The sequence below is a fragment of the Kogia breviceps genome, chromosome 8, assembly GCF_026419965.1.
Source record: "Kogia breviceps isolate mKogBre1 chromosome 8, mKogBre1 haplotype 1, whole genome shotgun sequence".
Classification (NCBI taxonomy): Eukaryota; Metazoa; Chordata; class Mammalia; order Artiodactyla; family Physeteridae; genus Kogia; species Kogia breviceps.
This window is the reverse complement of record NC_081317.1, coordinates 67,925,435-67,947,771: the sequence shown is the minus strand read 5'-3', so window position 1 is coordinate 67,947,771 and position 22,337 is coordinate 67,925,435. Positions and strand designations below refer to the sequence as shown.

The window sequence follows — 22,337 nt, the reverse complement described above, 5'->3', positions numbered from 1 at the left end:
ACAGACATCTCTTCAGCAACTCCTGGGTGCCATACACTGTGGTAAGGGATCAGAAATGTCCTTCTTGGGCTCCTGCAAACTAGCTGCTCTTTAGCATTGGAATTCAAGCTCAGGACCCAGGTCATATACAAGTATTCATATTCTATAAGCTTGAAGCCCAATGCCAGATGGCAACCACTCTGCGAGATTTTCCTCTCTTGTGACAAGAGATGTATATACTTATGTCAAAAGGCAGAATAGCATGTCATACTTCATTATAAAATAATTCTAAAAATATGTATAGAAAATTACCTGGACCACTTGTGACCACCCAGCCCACTGAGCTGACCCAAATAGGGCCCTTGCCACATAACCACATAGAAATACTAGATACAATGTGACAAAAAATACCTTCCGTGTAACCAAGTTTAATTTTTTAAAAAAGGAATTTTCAACTGTCAAGAATAGCATGCAATCAAGTCAGAGGAACAAATATGAGCTGATATCAGGAGGAGGCCACAGGAGTTTCAGGTGGAGTTATGGACCCCCTGGGGCAAGGGAGCTAGACTTCTAACACCTACAGAAAAAAAAAAAAAGTGAGTTCAGGCCCAAAGAAGGGAAAGAATAGAACTGAACTCCCTGCATAAACACATTATCTGCCTGGGGTTTTGAGAGGGGTACAAATAATTACCTGTGAAAATCAAAACTCTGAGCCCACATCACACAGGTCTGGGGCCTTAATTTATAAAACATTCATAATGTGGAACCTCTAGCTGATGGTTTAACATAGCCTAGGGTCATTCATCCCCCCAGGAGTCCAGCGAAAGCCAAGGCAAGATATTTCTGTAGAGACACTTTCAAAGTTCATCCCCTTGGGGTTGTTGCAAAGGCACTTTGAACTCAATGTGGAATCGTCCCTGCTTACCAAAGATGGCCATCTGCCAAAGCACCCTACTCATGAATGGCACCACTTCCCACTAAGGCACACAAGTCTGGGAGTTGTCCTTGATACCCTGCACCAACCATCACTAAGGCTCACTGATTTTTACCTTCTAAATATCTATCAGATCTGTCCATTTTTCTCCATTTCCAATGCCCCATCCTAGTCCAAGCCACTAATCATCTCTTGCTAGCCTCCTATCTGGTTTACCCTGCATCCACTTTATCAGGTGGAATCATATGAAATTGCTATCTTATAGGACAAATAGTCTGCATGTGGCAACTTCATATGATTCAACCTGATATTCCTCCCATCTGATTTCCTCCCTACAAATAGAGTTACCTTTTCACAAAACAAATTTGATCATGTTGTACCTGCCCCCTGCTTAAACTGTCCACTCCTTTCCTACTGCTCTTAAGATAAAGATTAAGCTCCTAAGCATGGCCTACAATGCCATTTGATCCCTACCTCCCCCGAGTTGTCTGTTTCCCACTCTTCCTCGTTCCCTCTAAACCTGACCCACTGGATCTCTTCTAGTGCTTCATGCCTTCCATGTTCCTCCCTGACAGAGCTTTTATACATGCTGTTCACACTGCCTAGAATATTCTTCTAAACCCTCTTCAGTTGTACAACTCCTTATCCTTTAGATCTCAGGAGCCTTGTCTGACTTCCCTGGCCTCATCAAGGGCCCCATCATATGTTCTCTTACTGCCAAGTTCATCTCCTTCATAGAGTTGCCCCAATTACAATTTTACATTTATCTGTATGATTATTTGATTTATGTCTGCCTCCCCCATTAAAGCTGTAAGTTTCATAAAGATAGTGACTGAGTCTGTTCTCACTGACCGTTGAAACTCCAGCCCAGTGCCAGAGTAGGTGCTCAACATGCTTTTGAGTAAATGAAACATTAAAAACCATGGAACAGAGGAGTGAAGAGACTGGATGCAGGGTTACCAAGGTGGAGACTGAGGCAATGGTCTTGTAGGAGAAGGTGAGCGACTGAAACCAAGGCCATTTTTTTCATGCCTTACCTTGGCTAATCTGAAAAACATTCCATCTTTTGCTTCAGGCATTTTATAAACAAGGAGACTAGAGATATCAAATGACTTGCCCAGAGTCACAAAATGGTAGATCTAAGATGCCTATCAAGGTTATCTGACTCCAAATCCAGCAGTCTTTCTATTTAAAACAATTGAGATAAGCAGAGGAGACAGCAAGGAACCCTGGAGTGAGAGCCAGGAACTCCAGTGCCGACAGGAGCCGGGCAGGTAATGTAAAGGCTGAGGCAGGTCAGAACCAAGATAAGGCGGAGTGTTGGGAACCACATCCAGCTGGAACGTGCATATAATTCTAGCTCTAAATTATTATTGGTACACAGGAATGCAGGCCCAGTATTTTTAGGCTGTCCTAATTTTTAAGAGAAGTTCAAACCTTGACTTTTGTGTGCAGTCATTCTGATTTTAAAACACTGTGCAAGCCAAAGAGAGCATGTCTACAGGATGTGGACTGTGGGTATCAATTTGCAATCCCCAGTCTAAATGCATGGGAGAGTAGCAGGAAAGACGCACTATTGTCAGTACACCCTTACGCTTGTAACTTCCATCGAAAATACTTGGGTAGGGCCCTCATAAATAATCTTAGCAATAGTTATCCAACTTGAACTTTGATAGTTCTGCAAAACTGAAAAGTTAGGATCAGTTAATCTATAACCAGCTTTATCGTTCCAAGATCACTATGTTCTGTTAAAGCAAAGAAACAACAACCACCAGGAGCATAAACATCTTCCTCCCATGATCCTAAGGAAGGCATTGGGCAAGGAACTCAAATGGCCACTGTTGGAGAATGTGTAGATTACTGACTATGCTACTCCCCTTCCAAAAAAAATATAGTCCAAAGATAAGCTGATAATGGCCCTTAACTTAATTCAAATTCCCAATAGGAACTGCAGTCACTTTCAATATGCCAGAGATCATGGGAAAGTTCATCTTTATCTCACTCTGGGTTCCTTTCCTTAGCATTTTTCATTGAAGGAATAAAAAGATGTAACAAACTGCTCTTCCAAGAGAGAAGCTATGATCAAATAAATATCTGCTTTTTAGTTTCAGTTCCTTTAACTCTGGAGGGACCTGGCATGTAGAAGAGCTTCATAGATTTTCTCAGTTTGACCTTCCCCACTCAAACACCAGCTAAGTACATGCCTCAGAAATTGTTGGGATCTTTTTTCTTATGGTGTTTATTTACGTAGTTAAATCACTAGCAACTCAGTTGCCATGGCGTTTGTGGAAGTTATTTTGTGAAGCATATCCTAATTTGAAGTCCTAGAATTTTTCTTATATTCATTTGTAATTTTTAAAAGGCATCAGAAATCAATAGAAGAAATCAGCAGCAAACTTCACATATTCCTGGATCATAGAAAGAGGAATCATTTGATTGCTGTCCTGGAGAGATATCATATTTACATCACTTTAGTGAGGCTAGGCTAACTACTAGATCAAGTAACCCAGAACTTTTAACATACTAACAGAATAAAAATTTGTTTCTTACTTCCATCGCAGTTCTGTGCGGGTTGGCGAGGCAGGAGAATGAAGAGTTCTGCTCCACGTGGTTAATTGGGAACTCAGGATCCTTCCATCATGTGCTTTCACCATCTCTTAGTCCAGGGATTGGCAAACTTTTTCTGTAAAGAGCCATATAGAAAACATTTTAGGCTTTGTGTGCCATATGGTCTCTGTCACAACTATTCAGCTCTGCCACTGCAGCACAAAAGGAGCCAGAGACAATAGGTAAATCGAGGACTTCCCTGGTGGCACAGTAGTTAGGAATCCGTCTGCCAATGCAGGGGACATGGGTTTGAGCCCCGGTCCGGGAAGATCCCACATGCCGCGGGGCAACTAAGCCTGTGTGCCACAACTACTGAGCCTGCGCTCTAGAGCCCATGAGCCACAACTACTGAGCCCGTGAGCCACAACTACTGAAGCCCGTGTGCCACAACTACTGAAGCCCACATGCCTAGAGCCCATGCTCTGCAACGAGAAGCCACTGCAATGAGAAGCCCGCGTACCGCAATGAAGAGTAGCCCCCACTCACTGCAACTAGAGAAAACCCACGTGCAGCAACGAAGACCCAACAGAGCCATAAATAAATACATTTATATTTTTAAAAATGTAAATAGATAAGTATGGCTGTGTTCCAATAAAACTTTATTTACAAAAACAGGCAGTGGGGCTGTAGTTTGTTGACCTTTGCTCTTGGACCTTGTCCCTCTCTGCATTCAGACAGTAGATAAAGAGTGAGCACCACAGAAGAGGCACATGTTAAATTAATGCCTATCCCCATATAACTGTCCTGACGATTATATTAAACAATGTTTGTAAAGTGCTTAGTGCAAAGGTCAGTATGTAGGATTTGCTCAATAAATGGCACCATCTTTTTTTTTTTTTTTTTCCAGTACACAGGCCTCTCACTGTTGTGGCCTCTCCCGTTGTGGAGCACAGGCTCCGGACGCGCAGGCTCAGCGGCCATGGCTCATGGGCCTAGCCGCTCCGTGGCATGTGGGATCTTCCCGGACCGGGACACGAACCTGCGCCCCTTGCATCGGCAGGCAGACTCTCAACCACTGTGCCACCAGGGAAGCCCATCTTTTGTTTTTAATACAGGAATAAAGTACCTTTGGTATTTATAGGAGGAAGTGGTCATACTTAATTGAGGGAGATTAGGAAAGGTTACAGTTGATTCTCAAAGGTAGGATAGGATTTTAACAAAGAGAAGTGGGGAACAGCTTGAGCAAATGTGTAGCAGCTGGAAGCATTGTAGGTTTAGTAAGCACACGTAGTTGAGTTTGGCTGTAACACAGGGTTATTTGGAGGAATCAAGGGACATAAGTCTGGAAAGATAAAAAGGTTTTGAACACCAGGTTTAAGGTTTAGACATATAGTGGCAATAGAGAGCCACTGTAAGTTATTGAGAAGTATACACACAAATCTTGGGTGCCAAAAATCTGTTTGTAAATTTGTTGTTTGAAACACAGACTATTTTCTAACACACTATAAGCAATGGGAGTTAGAGGCCCAGATCGGTCTACAGAAGCTTGTTTCTCAGGTGTTTATAATTTTTAAGTATCTGCAAAGAAGAATTGTTTTACTCAACCAACATATACAGAAAGTTATTCAGCTATAGAGCTATATAAATGTTGCTCTGATTCTCATTGTCTTAACCTAAAATAAGCTTTGCTAGGAAAAGTTCCTCAGTTAACATGTACAGAGATTTATAGCCAACTACTGAAATTCCTGGAAGGGTATGCCATGATAAAATATAGACTCAAGTTTTTTGCCAACTCATTTGGATACTGAGAAGTAATTTGCATAGAGGTGGAACCATGAAATCAGAAGCTTATTTAGCTGGGTCTTCATTTCTAGATCCCTAAAAAGAACTACTTACCCCTAATTGACACAAACCTGTTGGGCTTGTTTTTCAGAACCCATCTGTGTTGAAAGCACTGATTTCAGCTGCCTTCTGTGCAGGACTCCCTGCATTCCACCTGCTGCTGGAGAAATCTGTTCTGACATTCATGTAAGGTCTACCTAGACTGCAACAGAATGGAAGCCTCAAAATTGGGAGCCCTCAGTGCCAGTGCCTCATTCTGACAGTTAGTGTTAATAGTCATTTATTCACTGATTTATTCCACAAATATTTATGAGTATCTGCTGTGTGCCAGATACTGCACTGGTGCCATAGGTAGTAGAGATAGCCTGTGAGAGTCACACTGCAAACAAGTGTTTACACTACAGTATTATAATTTATTTTGTGGGGGTATGTCCAGGTCAAAGTGGTACATAGGAAAAGAAGCATCTAAAATTGTCTATAGGATCAGAAAAAGCTTTTCTGAAAAGGTAATATCTGAGCTGAGATGTTAAATAGAAGCTTTAGAGAGAATGGGAAGACAGCATCGCAGGTAGAGAAAGCATTTGATTACAGAGCATTGTGTATGTTCAATGAATATTTGCTAAGGGAATGGATGGATGGATGGATGGATGGATGGATGGATGGATGGAAGGAAGGATGGATGTGAAGAAACCTTTGGAAACCCTGTACTGTCCTCTACCCAGAGTAAGTCAGTCTTTCTTCCATACAGGCCTCCAGTGTGCCTTGAGGTTTAATTCCAATTCCACCTCCAGCTCTAGAGAAGACATTCTAGTTTTTCTCTTTCTGTTAAATTAAAAGTTTTAAATCTTGAGAATGAAAGATTTTCATCCTAATGCACATGTAAGCAAATGGGATACTGTATACAACTCCATACTTACTGTGAGCCCAGTGTGCTGGGGAGAGATGCCAAAGAAGATTCGATCCAGGCCACCAATAAATTATAATGTCACTAGAGAATCAAGATTTGTATTCAAGAAATAAATCAGAACAAAGCCAGCAAGTACCAAATTGTATGATTTGTACTCAAAGTTATACAAGAATTTGGGAAGTTCACAATCATTAATACAGCTGAAGTTGAGATTTCTGTCTCTCACAATTTTCTGAAACAATTTGTGGAGATAAACGTCTTTGAGCCTGTTGAGAGGGTTTGAACATGGCCAACCTAAAGAATTTCTCGAGTTTTCTCCCTTCCATGACAGTATGTCTAGCCTGGCAAACACTTTCTTTTCTTGCTTCTTTCCTCCTTCTCTGTTCTCCACCCCCTTCATTTTCCCCTCTCCCCACTGTCTGTTTCATACTCAGAATTACTACTGATAGTGCAAACTGAATGAGATTATGAAACTCAATGGCAGGAGGCAGGCGCAAGGAAGGCTGGATAAAATCCCAGAAAGACAAATCAAAAGGTAGAGTTTCCAGAAGCTGAGCAGATTCTCTCATTTCTTCATTGGAGAGTGGGGAGTATGCCTCAGACTGCCAGACAAGTGTCTCTTTCCTTCTCTGGGTCTCCTGACCATTGTCACAGGACCCTCAAAAGGCATCCTCTTACACAGGTCCTTTCATATTAATTTTATCTATCCTGGGTCTGCCTAGTATTTAATGACAGATTTGCTGTATCACTGAAAAGCCTCTTCAGTTTAAATCTCTGCCAGAAAGGTTAAGACAATAGCCTATAACAAAAATCTCCCCCCAAATTTTCTGTGGATTGTAGCTATCCTAAGGATATTCAGTATAAACATGAATACTTGAAGAAAACTCATTTGTGACTCACAACACTGGTGCTGATTTTTTTTTTACTATAAAAAAAAGCCTTAGACATTTGGTATATCCTTGAACCCAATAATGCCTCTTCTAAAAATTTAGATATAAACATAGATATAGCTATGAGGGGGCTCATCAAAGCTTTGTTTATGGTAATAAAAACTTGGAAACAACCATAGAGAAATGTTTAATCTATATTATGGGATACTATGCAAAGAAAACGGTGTTATAGAAAAATATCAAAGAGAAATATTTGTAATACATTACATTAAAAAGTTGGTTTCAAGTTAATATAAACTATGATCTCATGTTAATAGGAAATACAATAAAAATTGTAACATTGTAATATTCACCTTCTTCCTCCCTCTACCTCCAAAATGAATCCAGTCTTTGCCTGTCCAGGTTACCAGTACTGCTGCCTCCATGACCCCCAGGGCTACCTATACCATCCCCATCAATGATATCTTACCTTAAGAAAAGAGTTCTGTTTTTCTCAGACAAATTCTTTGAGTTTTGTGCAGTGTAATCTGGGTAATGGAGAGAGAGACAGAACTAAAGAAGAAGAAAAAGGAGGACTTCCATCTAAAAGGCAACTGAATCTACATAATAAAGTGCTAATATAGAGAAAAGGTATCTTGAGCTGGGGAAGAGGAAGAGTTTCCTAGGGGATGTAGAACAGCATCAGGGTGTGAGGAAATGGGACAGAAGAGGAAAGTTGTGAAAACTTAGTATGGAAGTGTATTTGAACCCCTTCATGGTTTTGTAGAAGTGGCAATAAAGAATTCGATTTCTTAAATGTTAATTTTGCTTGCTGGACCCAAAACTGCATGAGGGTCTTACATTTATTAGGATTATATTTATATGCACATCCACAAGGAAAAAGAGATGCAGGTTTATCCACTAAGATATTAATATCTTAGTGGATATTAATATGTGAATGACATGGTTTTATTCTTTTTACATATCTATATTTTCTAAATTCTCTAGCTTTTTGTGCATATAGAGAGAATTTTTTTCATTTACTCTTCAAGTACCTCTTTGAAGTAGACACCATCATGACAACTATTTCACAGATTAGGAAACTAAGGCATGGAGAGAGAGGTTTGGCAATTTGCCCAAAGTTATACAGCCGGTAGTTGAAGAGTTAGGAAATGACCCCAACCAATCTGACTCCAGAACCAGTGCCCCAAACACTGACACCAACTACATAGCTTCTTATTCTTTTTTATTTTATAAATTTATTTTCAAATGAAATATTTCCATTCTACAACAAAGTATAATAATGAGACGAAATAACCAATATTCAGGTACCCATCATGCCACCCTAATAAATCCTAATGTTTTGCCATATTTTTTTTAGATACACGTTTAAAGAAAAAAAAAATAGATACAACTAAAATGTTTGTTTTAGTAGTGAAGATCATATTAATTAAAAGCAATGAAAAGCCAGATAACAAGTAGACTGTATTTATCCATATCCCACTGAAGTCTGCCCACCCCGTATTCAGCAACAGGAAGCTCTGAGGGTATGGTGACTGACTCTCATTTTCCTAAGGCGGGTGGAATGAGCCAAAGAGAATGTGAGATGGTGGCAATGGGAAGTTTTTCGGTTTTTTTTTTTTTTTGGCCGGTACGCGGGCCTCTCACTGTTGTGGCCTCTCCTTTGCGGAGCACAGGCTCCGGACGCACAGGCTCAGCGGCCATGGCTCACGGGCCCAGCTGCTCCGCGGCATGTGGGATCTTCCCGGACCGGGGCACGAACCCGTGTCCCCTGCATCGGCAGGTGGACTCTCAACCACTGTGCCACCAGGGAAGCCTGCGAAATATTTTTTACCCTAACTTCGGCCCCACTTCGAATGAAGCAATAGCTTATCTTGAATCTGGTGTTTATCATTTCCTTGCATATTTTGTGTAATCCTACCACGCACGTAGATTTTCATTAAATATAGCATTGTCTGGCCTGCCTTTAGGAATTATATACATAGGGTCATAATGTGCAATCAAAATGTACACAATGGTCAGTGTTGGTCCCTCCCTCTCAATCTCAGTCTATTGCCTCTTCAACATGCTTTAATTTTTTGGTCCCTTTGTCTCTCTGTGCTGCATTCTGAATGAATTCTTCAGTACTACTTTCCAATTCATTAATTCTCCCTATAAGTATGAAATTTTGTATTTCAAAGACTACAGTATTTTTCTATTTTCCAGGATTTCTAATTCAACCTTTTTCATTTCAGATTTCATTTCTGTTACTTTTGTTCTACAATGTCTTATTTTCAATGAGTTTTATTTCTTTATTTTTCTCCTTGAATACCTTAAACATATATAGTTAGTTCAAGGTCTTTGTCAGATAAATTAATAAAATAAAATTAATAAATTAATAAGCTAATCTCATCTATAATGAATTCATGTCTTTCTTACCATTAGATTCCTTTATATGTTTACAGTTATTAATTTGCAGGTTTAGTTTAAATCAACTGGATTTTGTTTTCATTTTCTCTTTCTCCCACTTTGCTGTCCCTCATTCTAAGAGTTTTGAAGCTGCATCCACATAGTGCTCCAGACCCCAATCCAGAATGCAACCTCATAAAAATAGTTTAGAAATGCCCTGGGGGGCTTCCCTGGTAGCACAGTGGTTAAGAATATGCCTGCCAATGCAGGGGATCGTGCCCTGGTCCGGGAAGATCCCACCTACCGCGAAGCAACTAAGCCCGTGTGCCACAACTACTGAGCCTGTGCTCTAGAGCCCACGAGCCACAACTACTGAAGCCTGTGAGCCTAGAGCCCGTGCTCCACAACAAGAGAAGCCACCCGCAAACAGAAGCCCATGCACCGCAACGAAGAGTAGCCCCCACTCGCCGCAACTACAGGAAGCCCGCGTGCAGCAACAAAGACCCAATGCAGCCAAAAATAAAATAAATAAATTTATTTTTTTTAAAAAAGCCCTGGGGTGATAATTGGTATATTTCCAATAAAGTCACTGAGTCAGCAGGCAGTTTGGTTCGGTTGCTGGTCAAACCACTGAGCCTCTATTCTCCTTCCTCCCAAATCATGCATGTGACAGGATGTACAGGCTCCAAGAATTAGCTGGTAGCAGTTTTTTCACCCTTAAACTTCTTTTATGAGAAATGAGTCCCATTCCAGTACCTGGCTTCCAGTAGTAATCCTGTGTCCTGTCCTCCAACTCTCCTGGAACATTTTCAAGTCTCTGTTACCCAAAAAAGCCAAGCTCCTAACTGCTACTGCCTGCTTCCAGGTTCAGAGCCCAGCAACCCTGTAACACCAGCACCACCTACCACTTACAGTTCGTTCATTTCTAATACACAGGGACATTTAATCTTATTTCTTTAGTCCATTTACCTTTTAAGGTGAACCATATAAAATTTCTAAAATTTGACAATTTTAACCTATGAGAACTTCAATCACAGAAAGTTCAACTTAATATTTTTTGCTTTCTTTTTTCATATTTTATCTGTTGTGTCTGTATTTTGGAACAGGGTGTGTGTGTCCAAATATAGTTTCCTTTTCCAATTCCACCATAAGTCTCTTCTCTCCCTTAAAATGAAATTCCCATTCATGTGAGTTGGAAGTTGACTGTCAGAAAAATAAATAATGAAGATGCAGCATTCTTAAGGTCAAAAATAAGGATCAAAGAAAAGAAGTGTTACCCAATTAAGGAGACTAAAATGGGAGGGAACAATGATGGAGAAGGAAATAACCAGGGTTGAAAATGGGGGCAAGATGGGATTAATGGACGCTGAAGAGGACGGTGTTAGAGAATACACTTGTGAAACATGTTTCTAGAGGCCAGTTCGAGAAGTGAGTGTGAGATCCAGGAAAAGGAATAATAAGCTTATATGTCACGTGTTGCAAAGAAAGCAGATTTGACCTAAACTCTGGATTGTCCTGGGAACTCAGTCAGAAAGGTCCTTTCTTTTCCCAAGTGCAAAAGGAAATAGCTTAGCTGGCCTGGATTCAAAGAGGTAGGTTCAAAGAGGCCCAAATTATGTTAATCTATCTCAGGTTGACATGCTCAGTTCTGCTGTGTGTGTCCCTTTCTCTTGTTTGGCTGTAGAGCGGTTCTATCCCAAGCTTCTCCACAAGAGAGTCAAGGTGACTTGACTCCCTATAGCTGGGTGAGGTACTGGTGATTCACCACAGACGAGCAACCCTGGAAGGAATTAAGGGGTAAGAACATGGTAGAAGGAAAAGAAATCTCTCCATCTGGTGGATGATCACTGGAGTGATGACCAGGAGAAAGTGACAGGAGCTGATTGTTTGAAATGTGATCTTTGGTTTTTTTGTTTGTTTGTTTATGATCTTGGGTTTTAAAATTCAGCTTGGGATGCCCTTCCAACAATCAGCATCTCAAACATGCAAAATCTCTTCTGCAAAATAATATATACCACTTATGTTAATTCACAAGAGCATCATAATAACTACTCTGCCTCACATACACAACTTAAAGACAGCTACGTAATGCCTTTCTGTTTTCCCCACAGAAGTGATACGTAATCACATGCTAAGCTGTCCTCTCACCTTTCTGTCTGAGTTAGCAACATTTTCTTAAGTATCCTCTAGTTCACATACTTTTCTTGAATGAACTGGAGTGAGGAGCTTTTGGCTCTGGTCTCTCCTTCATATGTGAATCATTAAGCCAGACTCCTGTAATTCTATTGTGTATCTGATGTCTCTTCTTCCCAGCAACTTCAAATTCACCTGTATGAAGCAAAACCTCTGGTTGCTGGACATGACTTCACAAGTCTGGTATTCTGACTACCTTGTCAGTTATCATGAAGACAGCAAGCCATTCCATCATTAGAAGTCTGGCTTCCTCCCCTCCCCTACTTCTCCTTTTAGATGAACACATAAGAAGAGCCAAAGCCTCTAGTGTATATGAAACCAGTGACATTTGCATTCCCTGCAGGCACACCCTCTTACCCTCACTAGCCCTGGCTTTATTGCATCTGAGGATTGAAAACTTGTTTTCAGACTTGATTACAAAATTGTTTCAAAGATGTTATGTTTGAATAAACTGTCTGAAGAGAACTGACTGAAAACCTTCTTAATGGGCACAGTTTTAGCTCCTTCTTCCCCAAGATGCCAAAACATCTTACAAGAAATATGAGTTAAGTATATATTTTTTGTCATATGGAATCTATCCCATTGCCTTGGAGTTACATCTCATACATTTTAGCTCATGCTAGTTGGTTGCATTTCACTATTTTAATCAGTATGCATCAACCCTGGGGAATATTGGAAAGAAGGAAATTCAAGCACAGCCTTACAGTATAGTGCAATGTGAGAGAAAGGGCGCAGGATTTGTTTCCTAGCCTCTATGGATCTCAGTTTACTATCCATTCAGTCAGGAATGTAGTACTTTTCTCATAGGAGCTGTGACAAATGTATACAAAATCTTTGAAAACTGTAAAGTGCTAGAACATTTTTCATCACTGTTTTAATTATAATAAAATTATACAATAATGGCACAGGAAGGGACCTTGGAAATAAACTAGTTAGGATTTAAGTGATGGGTAAACTGGGGACCAGAGGGATTAAATGACCTACTTGTAGACATACAGCATGTTGGGGGCAACTCAGACTTTGAATCCTTCTCAGATACTATCACTACTACAAAGGCCATGCAGATAAAAAGAGAGAGAGAGAGGCTGGCTGCCAGTTGAGGAATCAGTGGAGTGTATTGGAACTGGACTGTTGGGAACTGGAAATGCATATGCCCCATTCAGAAAAGACAGATAATATTTGTTTCTGGGTAATTTTTTACCATATCACCATGTAGGTCCAGGATTGCCAGATCTTCTAATTCTTTCTAGAAAGATCAGAAATCTAGATTTTTTGATATGCAAAACCTCCTAATTTTTAAATGATATTTCAAGTTTTTAAATAATGTTGTGGAGGTCAAACAATATCCAAGGGTCAAAATTAGCCCATGATTTACCAATCTGCAACCTGTGGAAATGTCCTAATTCTTTCTCATGATATCGAAGGCCTTTCGTGATCCAGCCCCTGCTTCCTTCTCAGCTCACTTTCTAACTGTCCTTGCCTGTGCTTAGGTGCCAGCAGTACTGAACAGCTTATAATTCTACAAACACACCTACTGATTCTAACGAACATGCCCACTGACTGTCACTTGCTCATGTTATACCTTATGCCTGCAATGAACCTTTCTCCCATATTATATCTTATCTTTCTACCAGGAACTAATCTGTGAACAGTCTCCCCACCACAACACCACACAATGTGTTCATCCATTATATTCTTACAATGTCCTGCATGTATTCTTGCATTTACCTCATAGTATGGCAAGTACTTATTTTATGTCTGTTGTTCCAATCAAAATCTCAGCTAATGTTGAGAAATTAAACTCTTCATTCTTATTTCAATGTGACCATTGATCACCCTTCCTGAACCTCACTCTGCTTCTTGACTGGTATTTGACTCAAAGTACTGCGGATCTGCTGAAAGAGATGCTGAAATCTTCTCTCCATGGATGACTTCATGAAGGGTACCCTCCCCAAGGACCCAGGTAACTTTATCTCTTCTTTTGATGGGAGGTTGTGTAAAGCAGTCCACGTCCTGAGCACAGTCCTCTGTTCAGCACCTGAGGCTGAACACGTTCAGGTCCTGCCCTTTTATGTTCTTTTCACTTTTGTTCCTGTCCTATTTGTTCTCCAAAGTAGTGAAGCTTTCCCTAACTGGTACTGGTCACTAAAGCTAACTCTTGGAGCTCTCATCTGATTCACTGCAGTTTGGGATCTCACACAGAACTATGATCCTTCACTGCAACAATGATGCAACAATGACTATGGAGGGGGGAAGTGGAGGGTGAGGTAAACTCTACCTGAATTGTATGGCGCTATGGGGGATGATAGATTGATCAAAGGAAAATTGTGGTGCTGTTAACTGAAGAAAGGTAAATGAATGCCAGACAGACAAAAACACAGATCATCACTGCACTAGATCCTCTTAATGCCCAGTCCAAGATTTCTTCCACAGCTCCCTATTATCCCAATCTGAGCGGCTACTTGATTGTCTACCTTCAGATTCTTGATGTTTCGTCAGAATAAACTCTGATTTGGGTTGTTTATCATAATAAAGCCTTTGATGTACAGTTGGAAATAATTCACTTTAAATTGGCAGGACCATGGACAGCACCCAAGTTTGCACCATAAATTCTTTTTTTAAAAAAATTATTTATTTTACTTATTTATTTTTGGCTGTGTTGGGTCTCCGTTGCTGCACGTGGACTTTCTCTAGTTGCGGCGAGTGGGCGATACTCTTCGTTGCAGTGCGTGGGCTTCTCATTGCGGGGGCTTCTCTTGTTCTGGAGCACAGGCTCTAGGTGCGCAGGCTTCGGTAGTTGTGGTGCGCGGGCTCAGTAGTCGTGGCTCACGGGTTCTAGAGCTCAGGCTCACTAGCTGTGGCGCACGGGCTTAGTTGCTCCACGGCATGTGGGATCTTCCCGGACCAGGGCTCAAACCTGTGTCCCTTGCATTGGCAGGTGGATTCTTCACCACTGCGCCACCAGGAAAGCCCCAATACCATAAATTCTTATCATGTGAAACAGGAAGAAATCTTTGCAACATGTTAAAGCTCTCCAATTTTATAGATAAAAAACTAAGGTTATTACGACTTGTTCAAGATTTTAGAGAGCTGAAGATCAAATCTAAGTCTTAAAATCCAGGTACCTTTGCCCTATACCCTGCTTTCCCAACACATTATGATAACATGGTAACATGGGGGAAACGGCAAAGGGACAAATATAGGAGACAGTAGTGGACACCTCTTACTTCTCCCTTTCTAGCATGGATTTCCTCTTATTTTGGTAAATATACCCTATTTCTGTTTTGGAGAACTACCCTTCCCCTACTGCAGCGAATATATCCTGCTTTCCTCTGGCCAGTGGGTGTGATGTGTCCCAGACTGGGCCTATTAGGTTCTTGCTTCCATAATTTCAATATGAGCAGGGTTACTCAAGAAACAACATATAGTAGGAGGAGACACATTCCCTTGTTGGCATCCTGAAGTGGATCGTCCAAATTTGAAGAAACTTTTATTTCATATAACCTAAACTGTGCATATGTGAAGATAAATATTTTTTATTTTATTCTTTTTAATATTTATTATAGCTCGTCCTTATTCTTATACCATTTACCTCTCCAAAGCTATCAAGAATTAAGCAGTGTTTAGTGTTTTCCCACCTCGCCTGGTAATTTATACCTTTACCCAGAGTCCTGGAAAGACAGTGCAAAGTAGAATTTAGCTCTGCGATAATAATCAATTTCTCAGTCTAAAATAGAAATATTAAAAAGTCTACTTATAATGAACCTTAAACCTGCCTTTGTGACATATTCTAAAGTTATTATTCTTCCACGTGGGTGAGCCCATAAATTGCTGAGTTTGGATTGATTTATATTTCATTCACAGCTTGTGTGATATTGCTTTCCATCTTATAGTCTTCAGTTGTCCTGAGTTCATTTAAAATCTGTCACCACACTCTTTGTAGACAACTAAATAGCATTATCCACAATTTGTTGATGGAGAGATTATTAATAGAATTTACATAGCAGTATGTAGCCTCAGTGAACAGAATGGGAGTGAAAGGACAAGGAAGAGGAGAAGAATGAGGCATCCTGTGTAGTAGAGTCTGGTTGAGGGTCAGACTTGGGATAGTAGGGTTCTAGTTCTAACTCTGTCACTAATCAGGTTATCCTGGGTCGATCATATTTCTCTGGGTGGATGAAATTGCCTCTAACATTCCTTCCAATCTAACATTGTAGGATCTCTCCAGTCACTCATGCCATAAATTTTATAAAGTCTACTCTTTATCATCATAAATTGATCAATAATGGGGTGCGCAAAGACTATGTGTTGCTTGTACCTTTTCAGATCTTGAAGATGTGTATTTATAAGGAAAGCGATTGCACCCTCTGCAGATATTTAGTAAGTCTGGCAGGAAATCATTCACATTTGACATCCTCTGTGTCCTTGTTTCAAGTGGATTTTGGCACTTACATCTTTGGCCCTGTAATCATATAAGGGATTTGAACTGCAGAAATGCCTGGTATGATGCTGGATTAAAACTCCAAGACCTGGATTCTGGCCCTGTAGCTCCTTCTGTATATATGACTATGGTGTACAGTACTTGTTAGGACTCTGGTGGATACAGAAACCCAACTCAAGGCCACTGAAACACCAAGGTCCATAGATTCCATGGGAGAACTGAACCACCAAGCTGCAGGAGATCAGAAATGCACCTGAGCACCTGGAACAATCAGGGACTCAGGCTCAGTCAGGACTCGCCTTTCACCTGGTCCCTGCTCCTCGCAGAATGCTGGCTTTGTTCTCTTTTTTTCAGACTGGTTTTCTCTGCCTTTCTCAGCTCTATATTGTTACATTTACTTATTCACTCAATAGTTGTTGCCTTTGAGCCTGACTGCACGGCAGGCACTGCTCTAGGCACTAGGGAAATAGTAGTGACAAGGAAAATGTCTGCCCTCAGGGAGCTCATGTTCTCGTGGAGTGGAGAAAGTCACAGAACAAATGAATGTACAAATAATATATAAGGTAGTGTTAACTGCTATGGAGAAAAATAACCAGTATAAGGAGTTAGGGAGTGCTGAGTGGTTGTGGTGGTAGTGGTGGTGTGTTTTTATTTTATAAAAGTGGTCAGGGAAAGTGTTCTAATATTTGGTTATATATGAACAAACCATGAAGTTAGGGAGAAAGTAGTAAGAATATTTGCTGGAACAGCAAACACAAAGACTCCTAAGTGGGAACATACTGTTGACATGTTCAAGGACAAGCAAGGGGCCAGTGTGCTAGAGTAGAAGTGGGAGAAAAGAAGAGTGCTAAGAGACACGATCAGAAAGGTAACAATGCCCAGACCGTATAAATCCAACATCATTGTAAGGATCTGGGTGTTTACTCTGGGATGGAAAGTCACTGGAAAATATTGAGCTGAGAAGTGAAAGGATCTGATTCATGTTTTAGTGGAACCACTCTGGCTGCTGCATGGAGATGAAACCATAGGGGGGCAAAGTGGAGGCCTGGGGCCTATTTAGGAGGCTATTTCAATAAACTAGATAAGAGATAAAGTGGTAGAGTGGGTGAGAAATGGTCAGAGGCTGAATATATTCTGAAGGTAGTCAACATGATATGCAGAAGTATTGGATGTGGAGGTAAAAGAGGAGAGAACCAAAGGTAGCCCAAGATAGAGAGTAGAAGAAGCCTGGACTGAGCCCCAGATATCTTCAACTGTTGGAGATTGGGAGCTGGGAACAAATCTGCAAAGAAGGCTCAGAAGGAATAGTCAGCAAAGTAGGAGGAGAAGCAAGAGACAGTGATATCTCACATGCCATCTGGAGAAAATGCAGGAAGAGGAACTGATGAACCATGCTAAATGCTGCTGAATGGTGGGGAGAAATGAAGCCTGAGAACTGACTACTGGAGAGGACCACAGGGGGTCATAGGTGACCTTGATAAGAGCTGTTTTCAGTGAAATAATGGAGACAAATGCTCTAAAAGCTGTACCACTGAAGAGGTGCTGAATTCTCAGTTCTAGTTTTTAAAATCCTAAAAATGGACCCTGATTAATGTGGCTCAGATCAAGTACTCACCTTTAGACCAATAAACTATGACCAAGGGGAAGGGTAATTTGATGGGTTAGTGGTAGACTGATCAACAGTGGAGGTTCTCAGGCTGTAATGTAGGAACATAGGCACCTAAGATATATGTGCAGATGGAGAAAGGGGGAAGAAAGGAGGAAGGGGAGGTCACCAAGGCTCTCCCCAACATTGGGTCTGTAATTTAAACTTTAATTATAAAATGGGGTTAAAAGTCCCAGTTTTACAGAACTGATGTCAAAATCAGATCAAAAAAGGGAATGTGATGAATGAACTCTGCACATACTGTAACTTCTATACAAGCATGATAGGTTACCACAACAAGCATAATTGGTTACCATCATGATGACAAAATGGAAGTGCAGACTGATGTGGCACATCTTCAGGCATCACTCCCCGGTCACATTGTGCCCCATAAAGAAGCATATATATTTTAAACAACTATAGCTGGATGTTCTGGCTAGAAGAACACAATTCTTTTCCCCAAGTTTAAACACTGGGTGCTCTTAGGAAAATGTACTCCTACTAGCTCTCAAAACAGAAAATTGAAAAAGCCATCCCAAGAGTAGCATAAGTCAAAAAAGACAGAAAGAAAGGAAGAGAGGAAAGAAGACTGAAGAAAAAGAAAAGAAATGAGAAAAGAAAAAAAAAAGAGAAATCATTGGCAAGGAGGGAAAGGGAAGAGGCAGATAAAAGAGGGAAAAAACGTTGATTTCATTTATATATATTATTTTATTTATATATTATTCTTATATATAAATACATGTGTATATATACATTTATATATGTACATGTGTATATGAATAGATATATGTATATATTCATAAATGTGTGCATAGGTAGAGGGGTATGTAATCTGTCCCACACTAGACTATGAAGAAAAAAGTTTAAATTTTATGTCCTCCTCCTAAATCATATAACTAAACAGTAAACTGCTTGTTATACTGCAAAATACTGTGTTTACTAGTAATATAAATCAATAAGAATGAAAGACAATGAAAAGTAAAAAAAATTAAAACTAAAAAAAAATTAAAACTACAAAAGAAGAAGAAGAATCCCCTATATGCATTGGGGATTTGTCCTTATTTTTTCTTTCTATTTCTGACAAGGCATTTCAAATCTGAAGTCGTTTAAAGAAAAAGAGGAGGGCTTCCCTGGTGGCGCAGTGGTTGAGAATCCGCCTGCCGATGCAGGGGACACGGGTTCGTGCCCTGGTCCGGGAAGATCCCACATGCCGCGGAGAGGCTAGGCCCGTGAGCCATGGCCCCAGAGCCTGTGCTCCGCAACAGGAGAGGCCACAACAGTGAGAGGCCCACATACCGCAAAAAAAAAAAAAAAAAAAAAAAAAAAAAGATAAAAGAGATCTTGAAGAGCAGTAACCCCAAATGAACCCAATTACTCCATGACTATATGTTACGTGCTTAAGGGGGCTTATTAATTCTTTGATATGAAATGAGCCCTATTTTAAGAAAGGTTTGAGGAAACTTCTATCCTCAGAGAATTAATAATTTTTAAGAACTGCTAAGACCGGTCTGACTTCTTCTCTGGGAATTGTATTTTACCAAATCAGGAATTCTCTGACAAGTTCAGAATGTGAATATGTTACTCTTTTTCTGTGATATTCTCATCTTCTAAAATGAACCACACGGGGACTTCCCTGGTGGCGCAGTGGTTAAGAATCCGCCTGACAATTCAGGGGACACGGGTTCAAGCCCTGGTCCGGGAAGATCCCACATGCTGCAGGGCAACTAAGCCTGTGCACCACAACTACTGAGTCTGCATTCTAGAGCCCACAAGCCACAACTACTGAGCCCACATGCCCCAACTACTGAAACCTGTGCGCCTAGAGCCCATGTTCTGCAACAAAGAGAAGCCACCCGCAATGAGAAGCCTGCGCACCGCAACAAAAAGTAGCCCCCACTCGCCGCAACTAGAGAAAGCCTGCGTGCAGCAACAAAGACCAAACACAGCCAAAAATAAATAAATTTTTAAAAATGAACCACACAAATCAAGATAAAAGACGTTGAAGTTTTGAAATCTCAGACATAAAGTGAGTTAGTATCAGATTAGACTTTATTATCTTCTGTGTTTCCTTTATAATCACTCTTATTAGTATGTCATCCCTATATACCTGAGAGAGATAAATTCCCATGATGTTTCTCTTATTATTATTATTATTTTTTGCGGTATGCAGGCCTCTCACTGCTGTGGCCTCTCCTGTTGCAGAGCACAGGCTCGGGATGTGCAGGCTCAGCGGCCATGGCTCACGGGCCGAGCCGCTACACATCATGTGGGATCTTCCCAGACTGGGGCACAAACCCATGTCTCCTGCATCGGCAGGCAGACTCTCAACCACTGCGCCACCAGGGAAGCCCGTTTCTCTTTTTTAATATAAATTATCTATACTTCTTCCATAGGGGATATATTTTCCACTTATGACACCTAAACAACTAATCTCATAAGAGACTTTAAGACAGAGTAAAATAAAGAATTAAACTGTTAAAATGTCCATACTAGCCAAAACCATTTATAGAGTCGATGCAACCCCTATCAAGATTCCAATGGCAGGACTTCCCTGGTGGTGCAGTTGTTAAGAAACTGCCTGCCAAAGCAGGGGACACCAATTTGATCCCTGGTCCAGGAAGATCCCACATGCTGCGGAGCAACTCAGCCTGTGCACCACAACTACAGAGCCTGCACTCTAGAGCCCACGAGCCACAACTACTGAGCCTGCGTGCCACAACTACTGAAACCCGCGCCCCTAGAGCCCGTGCTCCGCAACAAGAGAAGCCACTGCAATGAGAAGCCTGCGTACCACAACAAAGAGTAGCCCCCACTTGCTGCAACTAGAGAAAGCCCATGCGCAGCAACAAAGACTCAGAGAAGCCAAATATAAAAAATTAAATTAAGTTTAAAAAAAAAAAGAAAGATTCCAATGGCAATTTTTAGAGAAATAGAAAAAAAAATCTTAAAATTCATATGGAACCACAAAAAACCCTGAATAGTCAAAACAATTCTCAGAAAAAAGAACAAACCTGAAGGCATCACACATCCTGATTTCAAACTATATTACAAAACTATAGTACTCAAAACATATGGAATTGGCATAAAACAGACACATGAAACAGAATTGAAAGCCCAAAATTAAACCCATGCATGTACAGGCATCTCATATTTGACATGGGAGCCAAGAATACTCAATGGAGAAAAGATAGTCTCTTTAATAGACGGTGTTGGGAAAGCTGAATATTCACATGTAAAAGAATGGAAGTGGACTCCTATCTTACACCACTAACAAAAATTAACTCTAAATGGATTAAAGACTTGTAAGACCTGAAACCATAAAACTCCTAGAAGAAAACATAGGGAAAAAGCTCCTTGACATCGGTCTTGGCAACGATTTTATGGATATGACACCAAAGCACAAGTACTGAAAACAAAAATAAGTGGGACTACATCAAACTAAAAAGCTTCTGCACGGCAAAAGAAACAATCAACAAATGAAAAAGCAACCTACAGTATGGGAGAAAATATCTGCAGACAATATATCTGATAAGGGGTTAATATCCAAAATATATAAGGAACTCATACAACTCAATGGCAAAAAACCCAAATAATCCAATTTTAAATGTGCAGAGACCCTGAATAGACATTTTTCCTAAGAAGATATTCAAATGACCAACAGGTACATGAAAAGGTGCTCAATCAACATCACTAATCATAAGGGAAATGCAAATAAAAACCACAATGAAATATCACCTCCTACCTGTTAGGATAACTATTATCAAAAAGACAAGAGATAACAAATGTTGAGGAAGATACAAAGAAAAGGGGATGTAAACTGGTGCAGCCACTATGGAAGACAATATGGAGGTTCCTCAAGAAATTAAAAATATAACTACCATGTGATCCAGCAATACCACTTTTGGGTATGGATCCAACAGAAATGAAATCATTCTCTAAAAGGGATATGTGTACCCCAGATTTACTGCAGCATTATTTACAATAGCTAAAACATGAAAACAAACTAAGTGTCCACCAATGGATGAATAAAGAAAATGTGGTGCATATATGTATATATACAATGGAATATTATTCAGCAATTAGAAAGAAGGAAATCCTGCCACTTGTGAAAACACGAATGAATCTTGAGGGCATTATGTTAAGCGAAATAAGTCAGAGAAATACAAATAATGTATGATCTCACTTACATATGGAATCTAAAAAAACACAAAAAACAAACTGAAATAGAAACAGCAGATTGGTGGTTGCCGGGGGTGGTGGGGTGGGGGAAATGGGTGAAGGTAGGTACAAACTTCCAGTTTTAGGATTAATAAATTCTGCAGATGTAATGTACAGCATGGTGACTACAGCTAACAATACTCTACTGTATATTTGAAAGTTGCTCAGAGAGTAGATCTTAAAAGTTCCCAGCCCACACAGAAAGAATTGTAACTATGTGAGGTAATGGATATGTAATCTAACCTTATTGTGGTAATCATTTCACAATATATACATGTATCAAATCCTAACACTGGACACCTTAAACATACACAATGTTGTATGTCAATTATATCTCAATAAAGCTGAAAAAA

At 40.3% G+C, this 22,337-nt stretch overlaps 1 long non-coding RNA gene across 1 annotated transcript in view; it reads right to left on the bottom strand.

The window, feature by feature from the left end:
- Nucleotides 1-474: 474 nt before the first annotated feature.
- Nucleotides 475-22,337, bottom strand: part of LOC136794767 (uncharacterized) — a 40,251-nt gene continuing 18,388 nt past the window's right edge. The window contains exons 2-3 of the long non-coding RNA XR_010841975.1: nt 3,464-3,596; nt 475-556 (exon numbers count right to left, since the gene is read on the bottom strand). This is a non-coding gene — a long non-coding RNA (uncharacterized lncRNA). The remainder of the gene's footprint in view (nt 557-3,463; nt 3,597-22,337) is intronic.